This window comes from Monodelphis domestica, chromosome 2 (genome assembly GCF_027887165.1).
Source record: "Monodelphis domestica isolate mMonDom1 chromosome 2, mMonDom1.pri, whole genome shotgun sequence".
Lineage (NCBI taxonomy): Eukaryota > Metazoa > Chordata > Mammalia > Didelphimorphia > Didelphidae > Monodelphis > Monodelphis domestica.
Window position 1 is genome coordinate 358533657 of NC_077228.1, and position 26007 is coordinate 358559663.

General features: G+C 33.8%; 1 long non-coding RNA gene across 1 annotated transcript; it reads left to right on the plus strand.

The window, feature by feature from the left end:
• The first annotated feature begins 218 nt into the window (after positions 1-218).
• LOC103097958 (uncharacterized) lies at positions 219-1193 on the plus strand. The gene is made up of 2 exons (XR_462772.3): positions 219-344; positions 1039-1193. It is a non-coding gene; the product is annotated as an uncharacterized LOC103097958 (long non-coding RNA).
• Positions 1194-26007: the final 24814 nt, after the last annotated feature.

Genomic DNA, 26007 nt, shown 5'->3' on the forward strand with positions numbered 1-26007 from the left:
AGGATTTTGATAGGATTACAGTAATGTCATTTGAATGTGAGGCTGGTTATCTATATTAAGTTTTGCTGCATTTGAAAGTAAGGTAGACCAGCCATGTTCACCTAGCTTGTGAAAGTAAGGTATGTCTTAGTGTTATCTTTATTTGGTCAAAGATCTACCTCTCCTATGACAAAATAATGAGAGAGTAGTTGAAGATTCTAAGTCCACCTCCTCTTTTGAAATATCCACCAATGAGGATTGTCATGGGAGGTCCAAAGACTGAACCATAAGACCAATCAGAAAAAAGGATCTAGTTTCCTGTAAAAAGAAAAATCAGATTGTACTAAACTTGCACTAGGAAGCAGGTAAAAAATCCATTCTTTGTTAGCCCATACCTACATCTGTTAGTAACAATGTTCTGAGGGAAATGGTCTCATATTTTTTATTGTTTAAAATCTAGGCATTACACATGCAGAGAGCACTGAATTGAATATCTTGAAGTATAGATTCTTGTCTAGCCTGTGGCACTAACTAGCTTATACAATCATGGCCAAATCACAATTTTTCTGGACATTAATTTCATTATCATTAAATAGATCAGTAAGGGACCTTTCTAGATCTCACTATTAACTATGCTTTGAGTTCAAGTTCTTTCCATTTGTTTGTTTTATTAAATAATAAATATTTGTTAAGCACCTAATATATACCAGGCACAGTGCTAGGCATGGAATTCTATTTTTATGCTTCATTCTATTCTCAATTAAATGTTTAATGATGAAGTGATGTGTATACTTCATAGTTTTATTTTCTTGTTTTATATGGATTTTAGACTATAAAAAGAAGTGGCTAATTTCTTCTCTATTACCACTGACCATAATGTCTTTATATGCTTTATATGAAATTACTTATGAGAACATAAAGTGATATATGCTTGTTTTTTGTTGCTATGTCCAAAGATTTCTGTGTCCTTCTTATGGTCATCCAAAGGCTAGATAACCCAAAGCAGTATTAATTAGAGATAAAGGGAAAGTACTAACATTAATCCTATTGCCTCTTTAGGAAAGCCTTTAAAACTCAAGCTTTGATGGAAACATATCATCAGGCCAACAAAGGAAAGGAGAATGGAAAATTCTGCCTGTAAACAGATCTTAGGAGTCTTCTTTCTACAAATGGCAGATGATCTAACTTCTAAAAAGTAAAGTTAAGGGAATCAACCTGATTGTTTTGATATTTGTTGCCTGTTTTCTGGAAGGATGAGTCCAAATAATACCATTTATTCTTATAAGTCTTGAGGAATATGCCAAATAGTGTTGAAGTGCCTCTTAATGCACCCAGACAATTACCAGTAGACAATTTTATTGGTATTAACAATGCATATTCTCATTGGTTTTTCCCTTAGAAAATAATCCTTAGAAGGTGTTTCACCTTTCTACATAATTAAGGAGTAGGCAGTAAGGCTCTTGTCATTTCTACAGTGAAGTGTCACTGGGCTCTTTCAGCCTTGGCTGGTAAAGCACCATTTGTGTGTGTGTGTGTGTGTGTGTGTGTGTGTGTGTGTGTGTGTATGTGTGTCCATAATTGAAATGCATAGTCTTACAATGTTCTATATTTATTTCTTCCCATTCCCACTCAAATTAGTTAGAAATGGTATTAAAATAGGACTATTTGAACTCTGATTTAAACAGTGATGCTCTTAAACAGTCCTTTTTATTATCTTATTGAATAGACAGTAGATTAAATAATGTTAACAAGAAATTTTTTCTTAATATGCAATAAATAGGTTGTGGACCCAATAAAAAACAGTTTGGTTCAAAAAAATTCATTAACATCATCATGATGATCCAGAAAATAATGTGCAAAATAAAATCACTGTCATGATCCTAGACCTTGTTTTGCAAATTAAAAACAGATCAAAGTGTCACACAGCTCCATGGTTCAAGCGGGGTTCACTGAATAGAACGGTGACAAAAGCAAATGTTTTGTCATTTGGAGTCTCTTGCCATGAACGTTTTTAGCACATAATTAATGATAATCTGCTCTTTAATGTGTGGATATAAATGAACATCAAGGTGGCACTGAAGCCACAGAAAGTATCTTTTGCAATGTAAAAATATTAAAGCTGTTTCTGCTTGGATAGAGTCTAGAGGCTAGGATAATGGAAAGTGTCAGAAGCACCAAAGATAAGACCAGAGTGAACAAGGAAAGGAAAAAAATAGTGTTAACTTCACTAGAAGATCTAATTAAATCAAGTCAAAAAGCATTTATTAAGTGCATACTCTGTGCCAGGCACTCTGCTAAGTGCTAGAGATGCAAAGAAGGCAAAAACAGTTCTCCCTCTTTCGAGGAATTCAAAATCTAAGAGAGAAGACAGAATGCAACCAATTATGTGCAAGCAACATATAAACAAGATATACTAGAGACCATCTCAGAGAAAAGACATTGGCATTATGGAGAGTTGGAAAAGTACTTAAAGAAAGTAAGACTTTAGCTGAGACTGGAGGGAGTGGAGATAGTAAAGGAGAAGAGAAAGAAAATTGTAGGCATGAGAAAAAAGTTGATGAAAACATGAATTTGGGAGATGGAGTACCTTGTACAAGGAATAGCAAGACTGCCAACGTCACTGGATTGTGGACTAGAAGAGGGAAGTAAAATACAAGATGTCCAGAGGGGGCATTTAGGTGGATATGTCCTAGTTGTGTGATCCTGGGCAAGTTGCTTATCCTCAATTGCCTAGCCCTTATACTTCTGCCAGAAGAACCTATACTTACTAGCAATTCTAAGATGGAAGGTAAGGGTTAAAAAAGAAAAGATAAGATGGGGTTGTACTATGAAGGGCTTTAAAAGTCAAGTAGAAAACAAACTATTGTCATAATTCCAACTCCCCTTCACACCCTTTCCTCCTTATGAGCCTTCTCAAGTGAAGATTGTTTAATTTGCTTACAGATGGACTATTTGTTGTTATTGATTTGCTTCAGCTGTGTCTGACTCTTCACAACCCCTTTTGGAATATTCTTGTCAAAGATACGAGCATAGCTTGTCATTCCCTTCTTTAGCTCATTTTATGGAAGAGGAAACTGAGGCAAACAGGGTTAAATTACTTGCCCAGGGTCACACAATCAGTAAATGTCTGAGGCCAGATTTGAACTTACTAAGATTAATCTTCCTGACTCCAGGCCCAGTGCTCACTCTACCATGCTATCGAGGTGCCCTGTAGGATTATAGATTTAGAAATGTAGAAATCATCTTTGGTCACTTGGACCAAACCTATATTTTATAGAAAGGGGAACTGCATCTGAGAGAGGCCAAGTAATTTGTCACAAACAGAATAGAATGAAGCATTTTTCATTTAAATCTTGTGTAGGACTTGGATTACTTCTGTGGACAGTAAAATGACACTGAGGCAAACTGAGACATGCTTTTTTCTTCATGGCAAGATAAAAATGTATTAACAGTGATGCATATAACTGTTAATAAAAATACATCACTGGCCATCTCAGGCAAACCAAGCACCTCAGAATTATCAATTTATGAATTAAGCTAGCAGTAACCAATAAATTGGGTCAATGGCCTCTTTCAAATGATCAAATACCCTTTTTGAGAGCCAAAAGTGTCTTTTAAATCTAAGTGTATCTTCCTTCTTATTGACGTGATGGTATATCATGTGGATCTCCTTTGGCAAAAGTAAGACTTCCTTATTGGTAGACATTGTTATGAGGAGGTGGATTGAATCACCTCAAGTTGTTTATTTACCAAAAACCATCCAATTCAATGAGTAAACTTCAATGGATATGACCAAGCAATAAGTATCATAGCAAGAAAGTTCATGCCATCTCCTCAAAGAGGGACACACTCCTTTTCATAGAGGCTACTTTGTATTCTAAAATTGATCAAAGCAGAAGAGGTAATCAGAAACTTTATACTAGAATGACCAGTTCCCAACTCAAGCCCCAATATACTTTCCACCTTTCTTCAAAGAGAGTGAGGTGCCTTACTCTAAATGACAATACTTTCATTCTTTATGGTTTATTAAACCATCCCTATAATTCCACAGTTTATTCTTAAGAAACACTGAAATAGGATTTGCTGATAAAATGGAAGGAATAAGATCTCAAAGAAAGAACTTCAGAGTTTATCTAGTCTAACTTATTTCTGAATGTCTTCTCCAAAATTCTTTTCAAAATAGTCATCAAGAAATCAAGTTAAAATTTCTAGATAGGAAAAACCTATTTATCCATTTAAGTAGTACATGTCACTTAGAGACTACTTAAAAATTTATTAGGGAAAATTCCTTTACATCTCTCTGAAATCAGATTCTGTCTGATCTTAACCCATTTGCCCCAGTTCATCTCTGGGAGGCCAAGCACAACAAAACTTCCTCCATGTGCCTTGCCCCCAGTCTTTTCTTCTGCAGGCTAAATATTGCTGATTCCTTTAAACTTAACCCTCTTTTGGCATGCACTCAAGTTTTTTCATCTTCAAAAATAATGTGCTTCCAAAATTTTTGCCAGTCAATTCTAACTGTTGGATCACAATGAGTTTTCAGTCCATTAAATTCTCCAGATCTTGTTTAAACCACTATCTTGCTATTTTAGCCATATCTTCTGTTTCTTTTGAAACTGATAGTGTAAACAATAGGACTTTACATTTATCTTATTAGAGTCAACAAAGCATTTGAGCTATTGAAGATCTTTTTTTTTGTATCCTGTCATCCATCTGTCTTAGTTATTCCTTCCATTGCTAAGTCATCTGCATATTTGTTCAATCTGATAATTTTTTTTGCCAATAAAATTGATAAAAAATATTTCCACTAAAAACATAGATCCTTGGGGAATATTACAAAGACATAATTTCATGTTGATATTAATATAGTAATGATTATTTCATTCCTAATTATTAAACTTGTTTTAAGTTCACTTAAATAATGTTATGTATTCCATGTCCAATATTAAGGTATTGGCCAAATTTTCATTGAAATCTGAGCAATCATTCCCTGATGTTACTAGTCAGGCACTATTTAAATAAAAGGAAATGAAGAGTATTTGTCATAAACTCTTCTTGATGAACAAATTCAAATTCTGATACATGGTAGCATTTTATGTTTTTTAATGTTATCAAATTACAGCATGAACATTCAAATAAATATGGAATTTCATTGATTCAAAAGTTCTATCTTGGGGTGCAGATTGCAACTGGTTTATTCCTGACTATTTTGTGAGATTCATTATATAACATTCAACTTACTGAAGGAAATCCTTGTTTGCTCCCAAAATCATTGGGCTAGGTGTGAATGGATCAATCTGACTGTCTAGTCATCCTTAGCACTAAAAAAGTGCTCAACCTCATTTCTTTTCTTATCATACAGTCTCTAAATTATGTCTTTTACTCCTGTGATTATTTTGTTTTGTTTTGTTTGCAATTAATTACTCCTTGATCATACATGGTATGTACATGCCCACCATGTAGCCCTCTACCATCCTTTTTATGTTTCTAATTTTTGGTTCACAGACTGTGGCATTCTATATCTCACCATTATACATCAACATTAATAAAATGATAATATTAGAAAGATGGGATTTGTTTTCATGATGAGCTTGCAATTAATAAAGTAACTTTTCAGTTTCCTGAAAGCAATTTACTTGTTCTCTTACAATTCTTGGCCCAGCTCATTGATCAACATAAACATATAATGGTAAATTCAGGCTAACCTAAAAGTCTTAGTGGGCTTAGAAGTGAGTTTAGATATCTTTTATTTCTATGCCATACCTCAATTCCATTATATTGCTTATCAAAAACTTCAACTTCTCTTATCTGGCATTCATAGGCCTTTATAATTTGACTCTGGCCTTTTTCTCTAATTTTAATTCACATTCTTCCTTTTTCATCCTCTTCTCTGACAAGCAATATTTATATCACATCTCCAAAAATGTTCCTATAATCTCTCCCCACTGTGCTTTTGTTTATATTGTTTTTATGCTAGAATATCTTCTTTCTTTAGTTCTTTCTTTGAAGCCTAACTCAAATATCACCTCCTCTAAGAAAACTTTTTTTTTAAATTTCCATGGTTGGAAATTCTTTCTCCTTACTAAAAAGTCACATAATTCCTTGTTCATAGTACTTTTTTTTTTATCATACTCTACTGTGTATAATAGTCTTTTGGATATATTTTATTTCTTTTCAATTACATATTAAATGTCATTACAATTTTTAAATAATTGTTTTCTGAATTTAACAATTCTCATATTCTCCCTTCTTCTATCTCTTCTGCCCTCCCCCCCCCAAGACAGCAGGGAATATGATACAGATTATACATGGGCTGTCATGCAAAATTTATTTCTTAATTCATCATTTTGTAAAAGAAAATAGATTTTATTTACCCAATGAAAAATAACCTCATGAACAAATAAAGGTGGAAAATAATGTTTAAGTCTGTAGATGCATTTTATTTCTACTACTAAATTATAAATGATAAAATCTTTAAGGTCTGACTTAATTATAAAAATATGAGACTTAGGGCCCAAAATACATTAGATAACATCTGACTGAAAAACTTAGAAAGACTTACATGAACATCATGATGCAAAGTGAAGTGAGAAGAGCTAGGAGAACATTGTATATAAGTAACAGCAGTATTATATGAGGATAACTATTCTAAGCAATACAGTGATCCAAGAGAATCCTCAAGGTCCAATGATGAAAAATGCCATCTGCCTCCAGAGAAAGAATTGAAGGAATCTGAAAGCAGATTGAGACATACTTTATTCATTTTTCTTTTATTCAAGTTCTCTTTCACAAAATGACTAATAAAGAAAAATGTTTTATACCATTATACATGTAAAATCTGTACTGGATTGCTTGACTTCTCAGGTAGTCCCAGGGGACAAGTGAGAGAGAGAAATAGAGAAGGTGAGAATCTGGCTGAAGTTTTTTAAAAAATTTAATTTTTAATATAATTGAGTAACAAAATAATAAAATATTACTTTAAAGAAAAAAAAAAGAAAAGCCCTCTCATCTAATAACCCATTTCTATACATGAAGAAAGCAAGGCAGTGGTATGGAAGGAAATAGTAAAAAATAAAGGGCAAAACTGAAAGAAGAAATAAAAATGATGGGTAATACACTGGTGATAATCATAACTCTAAATGAGGATGGGATGAGCTTACCCATAAAATGGAAACAGATAACAGAGTGTATTAAAATAATAAAATCGTACCATAAGTTGTCTACAAGAAACACACATGAAGAAGATAGACACACCGGATAATGGTAACTAGCTAGAGCCGAATTTATTGGGCATCAATTGAGAAAAAGAAGGCAGAAGTGGCAATAATGATATCTGACAAAACCAAAGTAAAAATAGATCTGATTAAAAGACATGAAGAAAACAATTATATCTTAATAAAATGCAGAGTAGAAAATGAAGAAATATCAGTACTCAACATGTATGTGTCAAGTGGTATAGCATCCAGATTTTTAAAGGTGAAATTATTAGAGCTTAAGGAGGAAATTGATAGTAAAACTATATTAGTGGGAAAACTCAATCTTCCTCTATCAAATTTAGATAAATCAAACCAAGAAAAAAATAAGAAAGAAGTAAGAGATGTGAATGGAATCTTGAAAAACTTGGAGTTAATAGACATATGGAGAAAAGTAAATAGGGTTAAAAAGAAATATAACTTCTTCTCAATGGCACATAATACATTCACAAAGATTAACCATGTACTGGGGCATAAAAACATTACAAACAGATGCAGAAAATCAGAAATAATAAATGCAACTTTTTCAGATCATAATGCAATAAAATTATAATTAGAAGGGTACATGGGTAGGCAAATTAAAAATTAATTGTAAATTAAATAATCTTATTTTCCAAAAATGGTTGATTGAAGAAAAAAATCACAGAAACAATTACTGATTTCATTAATAAGAATGACAATAAGAAAACAAATATCAAAATTTATGGGATATAGGAAAAGCAGTACTCAGAGGAAAATTTACATTCCTGAGTGCCCATATTAACAAAAAAGAGAAAGAGGAGTTTAATAAATTGGGTGTTCAACTAAAAAAAAAAACTGGAAAAAGAACAAATTAAAAACTTTCAGATAAAGACCATATTGGAAGTCCTAGAAATTAAAGGAATAAATTAATATAATTAAAAGTAAAAGAACTATTGAACTAATAAATAACATTAGGAGCTTGTATTTTGAAAAAAACAAATAAAATAGATAAAGTATAGGTTAATCTAATTAAGAAAAATAAAAAAGAAAATCAAATTACAATATAATCAATGAAAAGAGTGATCTCACCTCTAATGAAGAGAAAATTAAGGCAATTATTAAGAATTATTTTGCCCAATTATATGACAATAAATATGTCAATCTAGGTATAATGGATAAATATTGACAAAAATATAAATTGCGTAGATTAACAGAAGAGAAAATAGAATACTTAAATAATCCCAAATCCAAAAAAGAAATTGAACAAGCTATCAAATAACTCCTTAAGAAAAATCACCAGGGCCAGATGGATTCACAAGTTAATTCTATCAAACATTTAAAGATCAATTAATCCCAAAACTCTACATACTATTTGACAGAATAGGCAAAGGAGTTTTAACAAATCCTTTTTATGATACAAATATGCTACTGATTCCCAAAACCAGGAAGACCAAAAATAGAGAAGGAAAACTATAAACCTATCTCCTTAATGAACATAGATACAAAAATATTAATACTCCAGATAAAAGAATACAGCAAGTTATCATAAGGATAATCTACTATGATCAGGTTGGGTTTATGCCAGGAATGCAAGATTGGTTTAATATTAGAAAAACCATCCACATAATTGACCATATCTGCATCCAAACTAATAGAAATCACCTGATTATCTCAAAAGATTAAAAAAAAAAGCCTTTTACAAAATAGAACACCTATTTCTGTGGTAAACACCAGAAAACATAGGGAAAAGGACCTTTCCTCAAAAATAATAAACAATATTTCTTTAAAACAATCAGCAAATATCATCTGCAATGGGGCTATGTTAGATGCTTTCCCAGTAAGATCAGGAGTAAATCAGGAATGCCCTATATCACCACTAATATTTAATATTGTACTAGAAAACTTAATAGTAACAATTAGAGAAGAAAAATGATTGAAGGAATCAAAGTTGATGAGGAAACTAAACCATCACTCTTCGCAGATGACAGGATGGTATACATAGAGAAGCCAAAAAAAAAATTAACTATAAAGCTAGTAGAAACAATCAATAACTTTAGCAAATTTGCAGGGTACAAAAATAAACCCACATAAATCATCAGTATTCCTATACCCAGCAGTAAGAGAAAGAGAAACTCCACTTAAAATCACTCTAGACCAGATAAAATAACCGGAAATCTACTTGCCAAGACAAATTCAGGAATTATGTGAACATAACTACAAAACACTTCTTATATAAATAAAAGTAGATCTAAATAATTAGAAAAAAACATCAATTGCTTATGAGTAGGATGAGCTAATGTAATTAAAATGACAATCATATCCTATCAAACTACCAAAAAACTTTTTTTTTATAAAATTAGAAAAAAAATATTACAAAGTTTCATCTGGAAGAACAAAAGATCAAGACTATTGAGGCAACTAAAGAAAAAAATGTGAAGGATAGAAATTTCAAACTATACCATAAAACAGTGATCATCAAAACTATATAGTACTGGCTAATAGAGCAGAAGGGTGGCTCAATGGAATAGACTTGAGGTTAATGACAGTAGCAAGATAGTGTTCAATAGACCCAAAGACCCCAGCTTTATGGACAGGAACCCACTATTTGACAAAAATTGCTGGTAGAATTGGAAAACAGTATGGAAAAATTAGGTTTAGATCAATAGTTTACACTCTATACAAAGATTAATTCAGAATGGGTAAATGACTTAAATATAAATAGGGAAATCATAAACAAATTAGGTGAACATAGAATAGTATACCTGTCACATCTATGAGAAATGAAGGAATTTAAGACCAAGTAGGACATAGAGATCATTACAATACGTAAATAATTTTGATTAAATTAAATTTAAAAGTTTCTGTACAAACAAAACCAATGCAATCAAAATTAGAAGGGAAGCAACAAATTGGGAAAAGTCTTTTATAACAAAAACCTCTGACGCAGGTCTGATCTCTCAGATTTATAAGTATCTAAGTCAATAGAACAAAAAATCAAGTCATTCCTTAATTGACAAATACTCAAAAGACATGAATAGGCAGTTTTCAGATAAAGAAATCAAAACTACCAATAAACACATGAAAAGTATTCTAAATCTCTCATAATAAGAGAAATGCAAATCAAAAGAACAGTTGCGGTACCACTTCACACCTATCAGATTGACCAAAGTGACAGTTTAAAGGAAAAAAATGAATGTTGGGGGGTGTAACAAAATTGAAACACTAATGCATACTGGTGGAGTTGTGAAGCAATCCAGCCATTCTGGAAGGTAATTTGGAATTATGCACAAAGAACTTTAAAAGAATGCATACCCTTTGATCCAGAAATACAATTGCTGGGTTTCTATCCAAAAGATATAATAAGGAAAAATACTTGTACAAAAATATTCATAGTCATTCTCTCTGTGGTGGAAAAAAAATTGGAAAATGAAGGGTTGTCCCTCGATTGGGGAATGACTGAACAAATTGTGATATCTGATGGTGATGGATACTATTTTGCTATAAGGAGGATGATCTGGAGGACTTCTATATGAACTAGGAGAACCTCAATGAACTGATGTAGAGTGAAATGAGCAGAACCAGTAAAATACTGTACACAGAAAATACAACATTTTGGAACAACCCAATGTAATGGACTTTGCTACTAGTAGCAATGCAAGAAGCCTTGACACTCCTGAAGGACTTATGGGAAAGAATGTTAACCATGTTGAGAGAAAGAATTATGGGAGTAGAAATGCAAAAGAAGAACATATGATCTCAGTTAGCACACGTATATATCAATAGGTGATTTAGGGTTTAGGCTTTAAAAATAGCTTCATGACAAAAATGAATAATATGGAACCCTTAGGTATCAAGTGGTAACATTTGTACAACCCAATGCAATTGCTTGTTGGCTCTGGGAAGGGGGAGAAAATGAGTCATGTAAATATGGAAAAATATTTAAAATAAAATTAAAAAAAATAAAGCAAGGCCTGGAAAAATGAAATATTTTGATCAAAGTTACACAGTAAATAGGTGAGTCTGACTTTGAATTCAAGTCCTTTGACTATAAACTTATTACCCTTTTTTACACATGACTCTTCCATGATACTTATGAATCACTCCAACATCTTGAATGGTTTAGGCCATTTTTTATAAATATATTGATTAGCCAGACTTAAAATGAAAGGACAAAATAGGATCACTAGCACCAAGAAAATCCAAGAGGCAACCAGCATTGTCCAATGGGAAGTTGATGTGACAGTAATTTATTACAAGATATAAAAACAGTTATTAAATAACACATGGAATGCTTCCAAACAATGTGGCTAGAAGAGATGTTTTAAGGTAATTTTTTATTCAGTTTCAAATGATGACTCATAAGTATTGAAAGCCAGGAAGTGATAACATCCAACTAGTCCCCATTGCCATCAGGAGTGGGAGAGCTCTTTTCCAGCAAGGTATTATACAGGACACAGAACAGGAAGGCAGATTTATCTACAGAAGTTTGAAGTATATAATGTCAATAGCTGAAAATCAAAGTACGGTGTTCATAAATACTAATTCTGGAAGAAAAAAGCCCAACAAAAACAATTCATTCTCAGCTGTACTTACAAAGAGATAATTTTGTCATTCAAAGAACTAGAGTGATATCTTGTATTAAAATATGTCAGAGACAATGTCAATAAATCTTGTATAAGAGAACTAAGGGGTGAACCTGTACTCAAACAGTTCATTGGCTACTCGTTTCTACCTCTTAGCACCATATGTATTACAACTACTACCAGACTATAAATGCATATAATGATATTCTGTGCATTAGAAAAGCCAGTACACCCTTAAAATGTCAGATGGCAGAACTTTCGTTATATTTGTTTCATAATTTTTCACTTTTTCTTTGACCTTCCATTCTTTATCTTGTCTTTCTTCTAAGCCAATGGAAGTAGAATTCAAATGTTTGATATATTCCTGAAATCTTTTAAAAATCTTATTTTCCAATGTCTTTTTTATTTTCCATTTTCTGGTGATGCTATTTTTAATTTTTTCTATAATTCCCCTTTAGGTTAAAATATGTGTTAGGCTGTAAGTCATAAATTCAGCCTTATCAAGACCAATATCTGTGAGTAGAAGTTGGAGAAAGTAGGAATAGCTAAGAGGACATAGGAAAGCATCATGGAAAAAAATGGATAGAATCAATCACTCAACATATGTTTATTATATACTTACTGTATGCCAAGCACTGCCCTGGGGATACAAAATTCAAAATGATCTGCTATTTCGACTTTTAAGACTATTTCTAAGCATTTTCATTTTAGACCCTGCTTTCCAGGTTAAACAAGATTTTAGTAGGGTAGAATTAGGAATTGAATGCAAATTGATGAAAGAATGGAAAGGTAGATAATTATGTATATGGTCTTAGTTATAGCAAAATCTAAAAGGAAGAAATTCTTGATTAAGGAGTGTATCTCAATGCCCTGTGATTCATCACATTAAGGGAACTTTCACCAGAAAGAAACGGAAAAATATGACAAAGAGATGATTTGAAAAAAATAAGGCAAAATATGGAAATGAAGTGAGTATAGAGGTGTCAGAATAATGGCAGTAAACCTTCTATGAAGTATCTATAGTTTCTTTAGTCCAAGGAAGTTATGGCAAGGGAGCACCCTATGGTAGAACAGACAGCAATGTTTCTGACTTAGATAAAATTCTAGAGAGTTTTCTATGGTATGGAGGCCAAATGATGTATCCAGCATCATCCACCTATTTTCAGAGGTAGGTTTTGAACCCCTATTCTCTTGACAACAAGCCCTTTACTGTTAGTGTTTAATTATAAGATACTTCTCTGTGTTTTGCTAACATAAATAATAATTCAATACTTGCAAGACCTGTATTTTATCAGTAAACAGACTTCCTTTAAGGAAATTGAAGCAAAAATAGGTTGTGACTAGTGCAAAGTCACATGGCTAGTAAGTGTCTGAGGCCAGATTTGATCCCAGGTCCTCCTGACACCAGGCCAAGCATTCTATCCACTTGGAAAAGCTAGCTGCCTTAGTGGTGGTCATCACAAAAGACTTTAGTGTATACTATCATAGGAAATCATATTTATAATTTCTACTTTAAGATGTACAAATGCACTTCCTTTACAACCATGCTGAGGCTCAGAAAGAAAAAGTGATTTGACCGCATTCACAATGATAGTGACAGAGTTGGAATTTCAACTCAGGTGTCCTAATTTTTAGTGCTTTACCCATTTTACTATACTAACATTCAGTTTCTTGATTTCTTTTGCTCTATCTCTGTCCCTCAATTTCTCTCTCTCTCTCTCTCTCTCTCTCTCTCTCTCTCTCTCTCTCTCTCTCTCTCTCTCTCTCTCTCTCTCTCTCTCTCTCTCTCTCTCTGTTTCTCCCTGTCTCTGTCTCTGACTCTGTCTCTGTCTCTGTCTCTCCCCCCCCCATCTCCTTCTCTCTCTGTCCCTCTGTCTCTGCTCTCTCTCTTTTTTGTTTTTTGGGGTTTATATCTATCTTTCTTCAGGGACTGATGTAAGTAGAAGTGAGAGTGTGTGTGTGCGGGGAATGACATCTCTTACACACATAGGGCTGACCATGTAATTTATTCTTTTCCCCATCTTTTGTGGCATCAACTTCTAGTCATACCAATCCCAAGAGGTCAAACTTCAATGCCATAAGCTAGGAAGGGAGATTTACTTCTGCAAATAGGTATGGACTCCTCAAGTTCAAAAGTTCAAGCCCCATACTGCTACTAAAGCTTTAAAGGAGAAAAAACAGAGCATCGTGCTACACATCTGTCATTCAAACTGAGTACACTTAATGGAACTATGACAAAAGCAAATGTTCCCTCCTTTTCAGACTGTTGTCATATAAAACTGTAGTGCCTTCTTAATGATATTCTACTCTTGTCATCCCCTGCCATAAATGCTACAATAAGCATTAAAATGTGATTATTGTATAATATAATAATTTCTTGCTTCCAGCCCCACATTGCTCCAGATGTAGCTCTACCTCTGATACAATGGTGGATTGTCACTTATTTCTAGCTCCTGACATTCCAGGTGCCACAGAATCAGTTCAATAGCAACTCATTTGCAAGGTATACCTGAGGCCCAGATATAAAGATTGTAGATGCAATTCCATATACTATTTTATAGTATACAAAGTTTATAGACACAATTCCACCTACTATTCAATGAATCCTGAAATTCACTGAGAATAGGAACCATGGCCAAGAGCCATGTCCTTTCCTGGCATTACTCAAATGACCTTTAATGTACTTGAACAGACTATGAGTCACTGTTTCTGAGAATTAGAGTTCCTGTACTTTAGTCACCTTGTAGGAAGGGGAATGAGGATGTAACTTTTCCTCAGTCACACCTCGATGATCTCATTCATTGCAGGGAAAACTCTATAAAGTTGCAGGAAAAAATTTTTAATAAAAAAATTAAGCATGCCACACCTTTCTGATTAAATCAGAGCTATTGTTTTGTTGTACTTTTATTTTTTTAAAAAAGGAATGAATCAGTTTTTTTTTAAATACCTAGTATTTGCATGACACTAAGATTGACAAATTGCTTTATCAGTAACTTATTTTAACTTTACTATAACCCTGGTAAGTAGGTGCTATTATTAACTCCATTAGAGAGTCTAGGAATCTGAGAGAAACAAAAATTAAGTAACTTCCTCAGGGGCTCACATTAAGTGTTTGAGACTGGATTTGAATTCAGATCTCCCTGATTCCAGGTTCAGTGCTCAGAAAAAGCAAGGAAAGAAAGATAGGAAGGCAGGAAGGAAGGCAGGAAGGAAGGAAGGAAGGCAGGAAGGAAGGAAGGAAGGAAGGAAGGAAGGAAGGAAGGAAGGAAGGAAGGAAGGAAGAAAGGAAGGAAGGAAGGCAGGAAGAAGGCAGGAAGAAAGGAAGGAAGGAAGGCACAAGAAGGAAGGAAGGAAGGAAGGCAGGCAGGAAGGAAGGAAGGAAGGAAGGGAGGGAGGGAGGGAGTAAAAGTAAAAAAGAAACAAACAACAAATAAAGACAAATACCTAAGCTTCAATTATTTGTTGCTTTTGTTGTTGTAATTTAATCATTCAGCTGTATCCAACTCTTTATGACCCTATGGATCATAGCATGCAAAGCCCTTCTATCCTTCACTTTCTTCCTAAGTCTGCCCAAGCTCATGTTTATTGCTTCCTTGACTATCTGTCCACCTAATTTTCTTCCATAGAGTTCTTCTTTTTCCTTCAATCTTTCCCAACACCTGGGACTTTCCCAGTGATTCTCTCTTCTCCTTACGGGGATGAAATATTTAAGCTTGAACTTCAGTATTTGACTTTTGTACAGCATACAAAAAAAGGGAGGAATTTTTTAAATGCTTGACCTGCTATGCTAGTGTTCTGTTATATATTTCTTTTCCAATGACCATAAGCTCCCATAAACTAGTTAGTGTTCAGATTTGTTTATGTAAGTGTGAGACTATAAGATCAATGATGCTAGCAGGAAAAGGAAGCAAGGAAGGAGCCAATTAATATTTTATTGTGTTTTTAATCAGTCCCACCAAATAAACAAATCTTATGTTACTTTACAAATGAGGTTTTCTACTACAGGAGCTTACAGATAGTTAATTTTTGCTTTCCCCAGTGGGGGGAAGGTTAGGAAACTTGGATGTTTTGTCTGGCTGGTAAATAATTTTTAAACTATTAATGAATTTTAATGTATGCAATTTAAAGTTTTAAAACATGATAGTATGTTTAAAAATGCTATTTTTCTAGAGAAGTTACGATTAAATTATTTATCTCTTGAAATAATAATTTTCTATACTACTGAGAGTTATTTGAATGGTCATTCAAATATCCCTAAATATTTTTCCTGGCTTCAGTGGCAAGAATATAAAAATTAATAGTAGCAGAATGAGATATAAAGGGTCTTAAAATAAACAAGAGGTGCTTGCAGGTCACATTTATATAAATGTAGATGTGTTCAAGGAGACTTGAAAGGTTTTCTTATATTCTGGATTTTTATAGAAGGCAGTGGAATCCCTTCCATTATAAAGAATCAAAGAATGTTCTGTCCAGGAAAAGACAGAAAAATAGCTTTCTGGTAGAGTTCATTATGGGCAGTTATTCAGCATGGAGAAAAGTGAGGAAGAAGCTTAAATATGATAGACAAACTAGTGTTTATTGTTGGCCAAACTTATTGAGTTCAGTTAGCACTGAATAACTGTTTTACCCCCATGCCAGAAATACTCCCTCTTCTACTTCTCTGTTTGCTAGCTTCCCTGGTTTTCCTCAAATACCAGTTAAAAGTGTGTTTTCTACAAAGAACCTTCCCTAATTGTTCTCATGTGCCTTCCTTCTGCCAGTTATCTCTAACTTATTCTGTATATATCTTCTTTGTATATCTTTCTATAAATGTTGTCTCCTCAATCAGGCTGTGATTTCCTCAAGGATAGGGAAGATTTTTTTGCCTTTGTTTCTACCTCCCATGCCTTAGTACAGTGCCTGACACATAGTAGGTACTTAATAAAACATTCCTTGACTAGCTAATTCTTCAATCAGAACTTAGTGTAAAGTGCTTTCAGCAGGTAAGATCACCTTAAGCATGGCATTCTAGGAAAATTCCTATTTATAGCTGTGTTTTTCAAGGAAACCCGTTTCAATCTTGTATCTTAAATATATCTATATGGTGATCATCTTACATATAGTACTTTAGCAATCTGATTTGGAACTGGGAATTTCTTTTGAATGTAGAAAGTATTTTAAGGCACCATAGAGAGTCACTTAATTGATATACTCAAGTTGGTAGAATGTTTTGTTTTGGTTTCTTTGTAGGAACAGGAAGACTGATTAAAAAGCTTTTCTAAAAGTTATTCTCCTAACTTGCATTTTCATGTGTTGCCTTCTTACTCTGTTCTAATGTATGTTCATCGATGTGTTTAGATGTTATGTGTATATCTATACTTATAATCACATTCTTTTATACATGGCATATATATACATATATATGCACATGGACCTTAAGAGAGTAAAAATAAACCTTGTATACATAAAATACATATCTATACATACATATATGATATATACTTCTTTAAGGAATACTTTACAATGTATATAACCTAAGAACTCTTGTCTGCTAAGAAGTTTCCTGAAAGTTTTCTAGAGTTTGTATATCAAATCTCAGTTAACTTCAAAAATTCATAGGACAAATTATATTAACACAAATACTATTGTAAAAAAAGCCCTTTTATAATAAAGAAGTCGGGATAAAAGAAGTTGGTACATATGGTACAAAACTGGTGTGACATTTGATTAAAAAATTAACTATAGTAAAAAAAATTCTAACAATCTTTTTGGAATTAGTATTGGGATTTTCCAATAGGTAAGTCAATAAAAAATAGAATTTCCTTTGTGTTTGAATAGAACTAAGATATTTTATGGAAATTTATTTAATGAAAGAATGATCATGGAATGTAGAAAAAATAAATTCATTCAGAGACTTATTTTCAACCTAATATTAGTATTTCCCTAAAATCATCTGAACTCTTCTTTAAAGTTTCTTAGATATTTTCTCATCCTTTTTTGTTGGAAGGGTTATTATGAGTGTTTTTTTTTCAGATATTCAGCAGATTTATAATTCTACCCCAAAACTATTATCTAAAAAGTACCCTTAATTCATACCTTAGGTTAGTTCCATCTTTTACCTCAATCAAGAAAAATCTATCTGTTATGGATAATCCAAAATCCATACTCACCAGAGGAATCCTGTACTGCTAGTCTTTGGTTGCTCAGGGAGATCTCAAAATTTATCTCTTCAGCATTGAACAACTTTGAAAGCTGGTTAGATATTCCACCTGTTTTTTTTTTTACTAAAAGAATACTTGTATTCAATATAACTTATTGAAAACTTGAAAACTGCATCCTTACCCTTAAAGTTTTACTAAATATATTTTAATAAACGTCAAGTGGAAGACTGATAGAGAAGTGGATCTTATTTCTTGATTATAAATCCTAATTATCAGCATAAAGACCAATAAGAAAGAATTGTGAGTAAGTAAAGCTATCGACAAAACCATGATGGGAGGATTAATCTATTGGATTATTAAGTAACTGGAGATAACTTTAGTGAAATCCAGCCACTTTGCTGTTCAATCTTTTTTTTTAACAGATGGCTACTTGAAAAGTGAGAATCTGTGAATAATGTGAGGAAAAAACAGTACACAACTGCTAAAAAAGCAATACTATATTTATATCTAGTTGTTCTATAAAAAATGTGGTTGCTGATGACGTAGGGTTTTGAACTATAAAATAAAAATGTGATTTTCTAAAACTTTATAAAAGAAGTGATGTACCAAAGAAAAGAAGGGTCTGTGTTAGGAAAATAGTTATCATATTTTGCAACACAGATTTTCCTTTTTTTTTTCTTTTGGAACTCCCTTTTGACTTCTCTTAATTTTTCTCTTTCAAATATTAACTGTAAAAGATATTAAAAGGGTAGGTAAACCCAATTTTTTTGTCACCTTTCAAATATTTTTATATTTAGCATCCTAGAATTTAGCAATCCTTGAAAGGTCCAGAAAGATCAAGTGAGTTGTACAATCACATAGGTAATAAGAAACAGGAGAGCCAAGATTCAAAAGTCATTTCTTACTCCATGTTCACTGTTCTTTCAAACACACTGTATTTGTTAGCCATAAGAGATAAAAAACAATCCTAATCTCAGCATTTCTGGCTAACAAGAAAAAAGTGATTATTGACATGAGATACAATATATTAAATTAATATTAGCCATTTCAGGAAACCTAGATGTTTTGAAGAGCATAAGGAATTAGGGGTAAGAATCTCAAATTCTTTCTAATTCTAAAAGGATTAGGAGCTTTATATAATATTAAGTGTGTAAAGACTCAGGGCAATTTAAGTTTTTCACTTATTTTCCCTTGACCTAATTTAGGAGTAAATTCAACTGATTTCTCATTTTTGCATAATATTTTATTTTGGCAAAACATGAGATAGTGCATTTGTTGGAAATTTTACATTTCAGAATCCTAAGATTTTTTTCCTCATTCTCTTCTATTCCACCATTGAAAGAATATGTAAGAAATGAAAAGGGAAGTGTCTTCACATCTTAAAAAAGTATTGTATCTGTTACAAGAAATTCTTACCTTTTTAAATAATCTTCTATGCTTCTGATTGTCTTATTTTTTCTGCCTTGATTATCTTTGTTAAAAATATTTAATTGGCAGCTGTTTGATGAGAAATATTGATAGGTTCCATCCTATTATATACAGTTATCAACCTGCTAAATGTGATGGAACTAGAAGGCAGATTGCTTCTATTTTTGAAGTTTTATTCCATTTGTTCTTAACATTCCTCCCCTCCCCCATGGCTATTGGATTCAGGATATGTGAAGCTCAAATTTAAAATTCTAACATTCCAAATTAAAAGCCTAGAACTTAATTTGTAATAATGTTGAGCATGGTGTGGCTCACTGGGATGTCAAAAGGTTCAAGCATGAATACCTCATATTAAAATATCATATTTTGTAAAGCACATCTACCTCAAGTGATCATTGATCTGAATTTTATTATGCAAGTTTTAAGTCAGCCCAATGATCAAGGACAATATTTTTTAACTTTAAAAAGTCATTATATACCCCACTTTATCAAAATACTATAGCAATGACCCAAGTCATTATGACATTGTTTGATCACTTGGTTGTATGTGCATTTTTATTCTTTTGTGAACCAGGCAGAACAGTCATATGCTATAGAATAGGACTGTGAATTGTTTGAACTTTTCAGTTTGGATCTGAGAACTTGGATAACACTTTCAAAATGGTTTCTTTCTCCATATTTCTATTGTTTTAAATCAAATATTCTATAATTTGAGTATTGCTTTTGTACATTGAACTGGGTACTTTATTTGCATTCAATATATCCATATATTAATGACCTTTAGTTTATATGAAGAACTAGCCAGTTTTCCAGCAGTAAACTATTACTTTCATCTTCTTTCTTTATGTATACTATGTTATATTATATATGTATATATGTGTACATAGATATATACAAAGTTATGCATATATGGGTATACTTATTAAAAATATGGATTCCATGACTTATGGAAATACATCAGGTCAAATCAGTATCTCTAGAGAATCAGACAAATCCATGCACCACATAAAGCAGTAACTCTCAGGAGTGGTCATATAGTTTCCGTGGGTTCCATCAAGAAACACTGCTGAGACTCTTCATCTGTATGCACTAGTGAAAAATATTTTTACCATTGATTTTCCTCCAGCATTGATCTGCCACCTGACGCCATCAATAATGAGGTTTGTCAGCTGATTTCTCATGCTATCTGGAAAATGTTTTCTGCAGGAGGAAGAGCAGCTGGTACAAAAACAGAAAGAGAAGTTGATAACTTGAACTTGAGCATTTGTAACCAATGTGTCAGTTCTGCTGAGTCATTTCTTCAGCTTCAGCTTATTTCCAAGATGGAAAGTATTCTACAAGGGCAGTTTTGCCAGCAACTTTGTTGCTAGAGTTTCATGGAATTAGAATGAAAAAGAGATGGGAAACAACTATTAGAAGAAGTTGATACAAGGCTTGGAAGATCATTTTCTTATATATTTTTTCTCTCTCCTTAAGAATCTGATAGGTTGAGGGGAAAAAAAGCAACTGAAACCTAGATTTTTGGAAATCACTAATGTAAGGAATTGTTCCTTTTAGATAAGTATATTTATTTTAACTTATAACATATTTATCATACATTATTGGTATTATTTTATATTACACATACTGTGTTATATGTGAAAATAATCTGATGTATTACAGAAATCTGATTCATTTTGATTTAGTTAAAAACCATTTATGTTACTAATGTCAATTTAATTTTTTAGCTGAACAAACCTGAACTACACAGCCATTTCCCCATAGCAAAGTGGTATCCTTAACAAAATAGCATATGGAATAAAAGTAGAAAGTGAAGAGCCAGCACTCCCACATCCCTTATAAAATATAATGAGAATGCAGATACCCTTCTGTCAAGGTCCTGCTACTGGACAGAATAATTTACCAAAATTCTGCAAAGCACGTTCTGGGAGCCACATCTCTATTACTATGCATGAACTTAACTAAGTATTGATTACTCTGAACAGAACAGATGGAAATAACCATTTTCCTGAATTCAGGTTATTGAATTACGAGGGGTTGGGGGGGGGGGAATCTCACTGACAGGTCAAGACAAAATGGTTAAAGCAACACCATTAGCTAGCAGATGATTTTATGTGCAGGGTATCTGAATGAAACCAAACCTTGATGTCTTAAGACAAATTAGGAAACTATTAAGCATAGTATGTGATAGTATTTTTATTGAAATTGTAGATGAGAATATGACAGCTGCCAATAATCTACTCTCCAATCAATCTGCTATGAAAAAAGATACACACTCATCTGTCTCACTTAATTATACACATTAAGTTATCTCTAAAATAGTGATTGGTGTTTGGTGTATGTGTTCAGCATTTTATTCTACTGTGAAGAAAGCTGAAAAGGTTCCTCTAATTGGTTGATCTGCATAAGTTAAGGCAGGCAATTTTGTATGTAGTATATTTTATTAGAAAGTGAAGGTCATTCATCACTGAGGTCTATTTAAGTCACAAAAGTTTTATAACTATTTCTAATTCTTCAAAGACTCAAGGGTCTTCTCTTAATTAGTCCTTCATTTTCTTCCTCTAGCAAAATGTCTAACTGAAAAAATTATCCAGATAATCCTAGTTTTTAAAAATGACACTTCCACTTAAAGTGTCTTGAAAAGAGCAACAAAATCACTGATGTGTTTTTGTTTGCATGTTTTCTTTCCTCAGGGAGCCTTGGTTTCACAGAGGTTAACTGAGGCAGAAAAAATTAGTGGTAATGTCCATGATAGGGATAACAACAGACAATTCCAGTGATTCCTCATTACGCCCTTGATCAAGAATGAATTCCTCTATGTGACATTTAAAACATTTTATATCCTAGACTCTTCCTACTATTCCAGGCTTCTTATATTTTACTTCTCTCTATTTACTCTACAATCTAATCACATTGGCCTGTTTGCTATTCCTCATACACAATACATTGTCTCTTGCCTCCAATCATTTGTACTGGTTATCCTTTGCCTGGTATGCCCTCCCTCTTCCCCTCTGATTCCTAGCTTCCCTTTTCCTTCATGACTCAACTCTAATTCCACCTTCTGAGGGAGGTCCAATCTTTACCCTTACTGCCTCCCTCCAGGAACCCTAACTAGCTGTTTTTAAATGCTTCTGGCAACAGACATTTTTTATCTTAAAGCATGGTGACGGAATCCACAATTGTGGAGACCTATAGTCAAAGCTAAGTGGTGCTCCAGTAGATGAGTACATTGAGGAACACCTAAGAAATGGTCAAATTTGGTAAGAAGGTGAATATTTCTGAAAGAAAACCACAAGCCAGAAATTACAGCTGCAGTATACCTCTTCTTCAGCTTTTCTAACATTTTTGGAGGGTTGTAAGAAACACTAGTGACAGGGGAAAACAGATTTATGGAAAGTTGCAAAAGCTGATACACATGTCTTAGCAGAGAAGGCAGAGTGAATAGGTCAGAAGCAAGAACAGAGTAGAATGAGTGAAAGCTGGGTAATAGTCAAGGGAATTCTTCTCTAAGAGTTCAATTTGAAGGCTTCTGGCAATTTTCCTACCACTGATATGAACTCAGGAACCTGTAGTCCAATCTATACCTGAACACTAATCCCTTCCAGTGTGAATCTAACTTCTGCTTGAAGACTTCCAGAGATAGGAGAACTTATTACCTCCTAAAGCAGTCTATTCCGCATTTAGACAGTTCTGATTATTAGGAATGTTCCCCCTATATTGACCAGACTTCTGATTCTCCTCTCCCCATTCTTGCCTTCCTCTTTTTTCCATTGCTCTTAACTCTGCCCTCTAGGACCATTAGAATGAATCTAATCCTTCTTTTTCACATCAGTGTGACAAATACTGGAAAATAGCTAACATGTTCTTTGTAAACATGCTTTTATTTAGGCTAAATGGCTTTTAAAAAACTGATCGTCTTATGGCATCATTTCAAGTAACCTCTATATTCTCATATCCATATTATCCAGCCTGAATCAGTTCCCAAAATTCCTTCTTTATTGACTGCTGGAAATTGCTATTTGAAAGCTGGAAATCCTTTCAATTTCTGCATTTCTATTGATGGCAGTGTTATCCTTCCTCTTACTTAAGGCATAGTTATCTTTGACTTGTCCCTCTCACCCCTCCAACACACAAACACATTGAAACAATTGCCTGTTCTTGAATTCTCATGTCAGTCTTATATTTTTCTGTTCCTAATTACCAACTTTGTTCAAGGTTTCTTAATATTGTAAAGGATGGCAAAAGAATCCTGAATAGAAGCCTGCTTGTTTGATGGACAGCTGGCTTGGTGGCAGTTCATAGTCAGCAAAGGATTCTGGGTAGAGAACTGGAAGCTGAGGAGAATTCTGACCAGGACAGCACTTCCAGCTTTGGAGGGAAAACGAAAAGAACTTCTCCTGTGTGGCTGAAGGGATCTGAAGCCATAAGAGAGGGAAGAGAGAGATTTTCCTACTTATCTGTGAACCTGCTTGCATCAAGAAATCCTTCTCCTACCTTCCTTCACCTGCCAACAAAAAAACCCTAGACTCATAGGGAGTTTGGTTTGGAGTCTTTTATCTGAGCCAACAACCTACTTCTCTCTGGGTCTCCATTTTGCCTCCTTTAAATTAGTTTGAAATATAAAAATAGAGATTTTAGCTCAGTAATAAAAAAGACTGACAGCTAAAAAAAAAAAGGCAGCGTTCTTTGGGCCTCAGATTCAAACCTTCTAGTTTTGGCTAGTGTGGGGTCTTAGCTTCAGGACATCCTCTTGCCTTTCCCCTTTTCCACTTGCCTGCCCCAATCCTAATAAAACTTTAGTTTCAAGACAGATTTTGGAATTGGCTTAGTTATTTATAAAAGGGAGATTGGGAGATTGAGAACAGAGTTCAAGGGTGAACTTTATCTTATCTGTGGCAAACTAGATCTATTTGTCACAACCCTCTACAGAAGAGTGTTTGACTACAAACCTCTCTGCTTGAGACAACTGATCAGGATATAGACATCTTCCCTTGTAATTGTGTTTCCATTAGGCCTCGAGGGGTATAAATCAAAATACCCTTTGAAAAGAGAGATAGAAAATCCCTTCTGTCTCTTTGAGATTGCCTCAAGCTCTAGGGTCAGCCAACTCCAGGGGAGGAAGAGGTCTTGCCATCTTTCCCTCCACTCTTCAACTTCCACCTCAACATCCAAATTCTCCTTTCCTCATTCCCCTCAACTATTCAATGGAGCCTACATCTTCCCAGTGAGACAAACTTCTTCACCCCTCTCCATTTAAAAGAGAAGGAAAGAGTCCCCAATTTCCTCTCTTTTACAATATCTTATACAGACTATTAAAATGCCTTCTCAATTGAACTCTTTGTCTTTTTCCTCTCTACTCTTCAATAATTCCTAAAGGACAAGACTAGTCATATCACTCCCCTGTTCAAAGACCTTCAGATATACTCTCTATTGCATCTAGGTTAACTCCTTAGCTTTTCCTTATACAAGATGGCAAACATATCAAAGAATCATTTGCCCACAGATCCATTCTGCTGATAAACAGGTGTGGAAAAGAGAGAAATTATAAGGCATGCAAAAGGACATAAGCAGTGGCTGAGAGGTGACCTGATTGTCAATCAAATGAAGATTCTGATTTGGAATGTTACTGGGAAAGGCAGTTTGGAGCCAAACCAATGACTGGCTGATTTCTGGACTTGGCTGATGGTGGTTGCCTTTTAATCAGGGAAAGAAGAAACTAGGTTTATCTCTGGGACTTGGGATAATCAAGCTGGAGGTGGCCTGGTGACTTTGAAGGCAGAATAAGAAGGACAATAGTGCATATATCTCTTTGACTTGCTCTGTTGATTACAGTGACTGAAATACTAGACCTATCAATCATTTCTCTAAATATCCTCCAATCTAAGGCTAGAGAATTAGGGAAAACCCCAACCCTCTTACCTCCATCCTCCATATTTCCTGTCTTCCCCAAATAAACCCTTACTTGAGATAAAAGAAGATAGAGAGTATTTTCATTTGAAACATCATTAGCTCACCCTGACTGATTTAGAAACCAGGACAGGGGAAGGGGAAGTTGAAGGGAAGAAGAGGGGAGGAAGAGGCATGAAGATGGAGGAAGGGAGGAATAGAGGGAGGAGGGTAGGCAAAAGAAGGTAACTACCTGATTTATTAGTTATCATTTACCCATCAAATATACTCCCTCAATATTATCTATTACAATTTGGTACCTCAGACTGATTGAACTTTACAATCCCTAAAATAACATCAAAATGTTTAAACAAGAGCTATGTGGGGTAGTTGTATTGGCAGCAACTACTGGTTATTGGATCTATAACATCCTTTACAGTAAAATGACCACCATGATTGTAGATTCGGTGGAATACCTTGGCAACACCACGATGTTCATACTACAGTGGCCATTCCAAAAAGAAACTATAATCTGGCAGTTTTTGTCTCAGGTTTATATCATTTCCATGGCTGCTATACAGACACTAACGTATCTGAAGAACATCTATAGATTTGTGATCCCAGGTAAATATTTCCATATGTATAGTATGTAATATCTTTTAAAGTTTGGGGATTTTCTCAGGAGAACCAAGTCATTGTACTAAGGCTAGGACAGATTAATGATACTCAAGTTCAGTCAAGAAGTGATTGGTGAATATGTATTCTGAATGCATATTT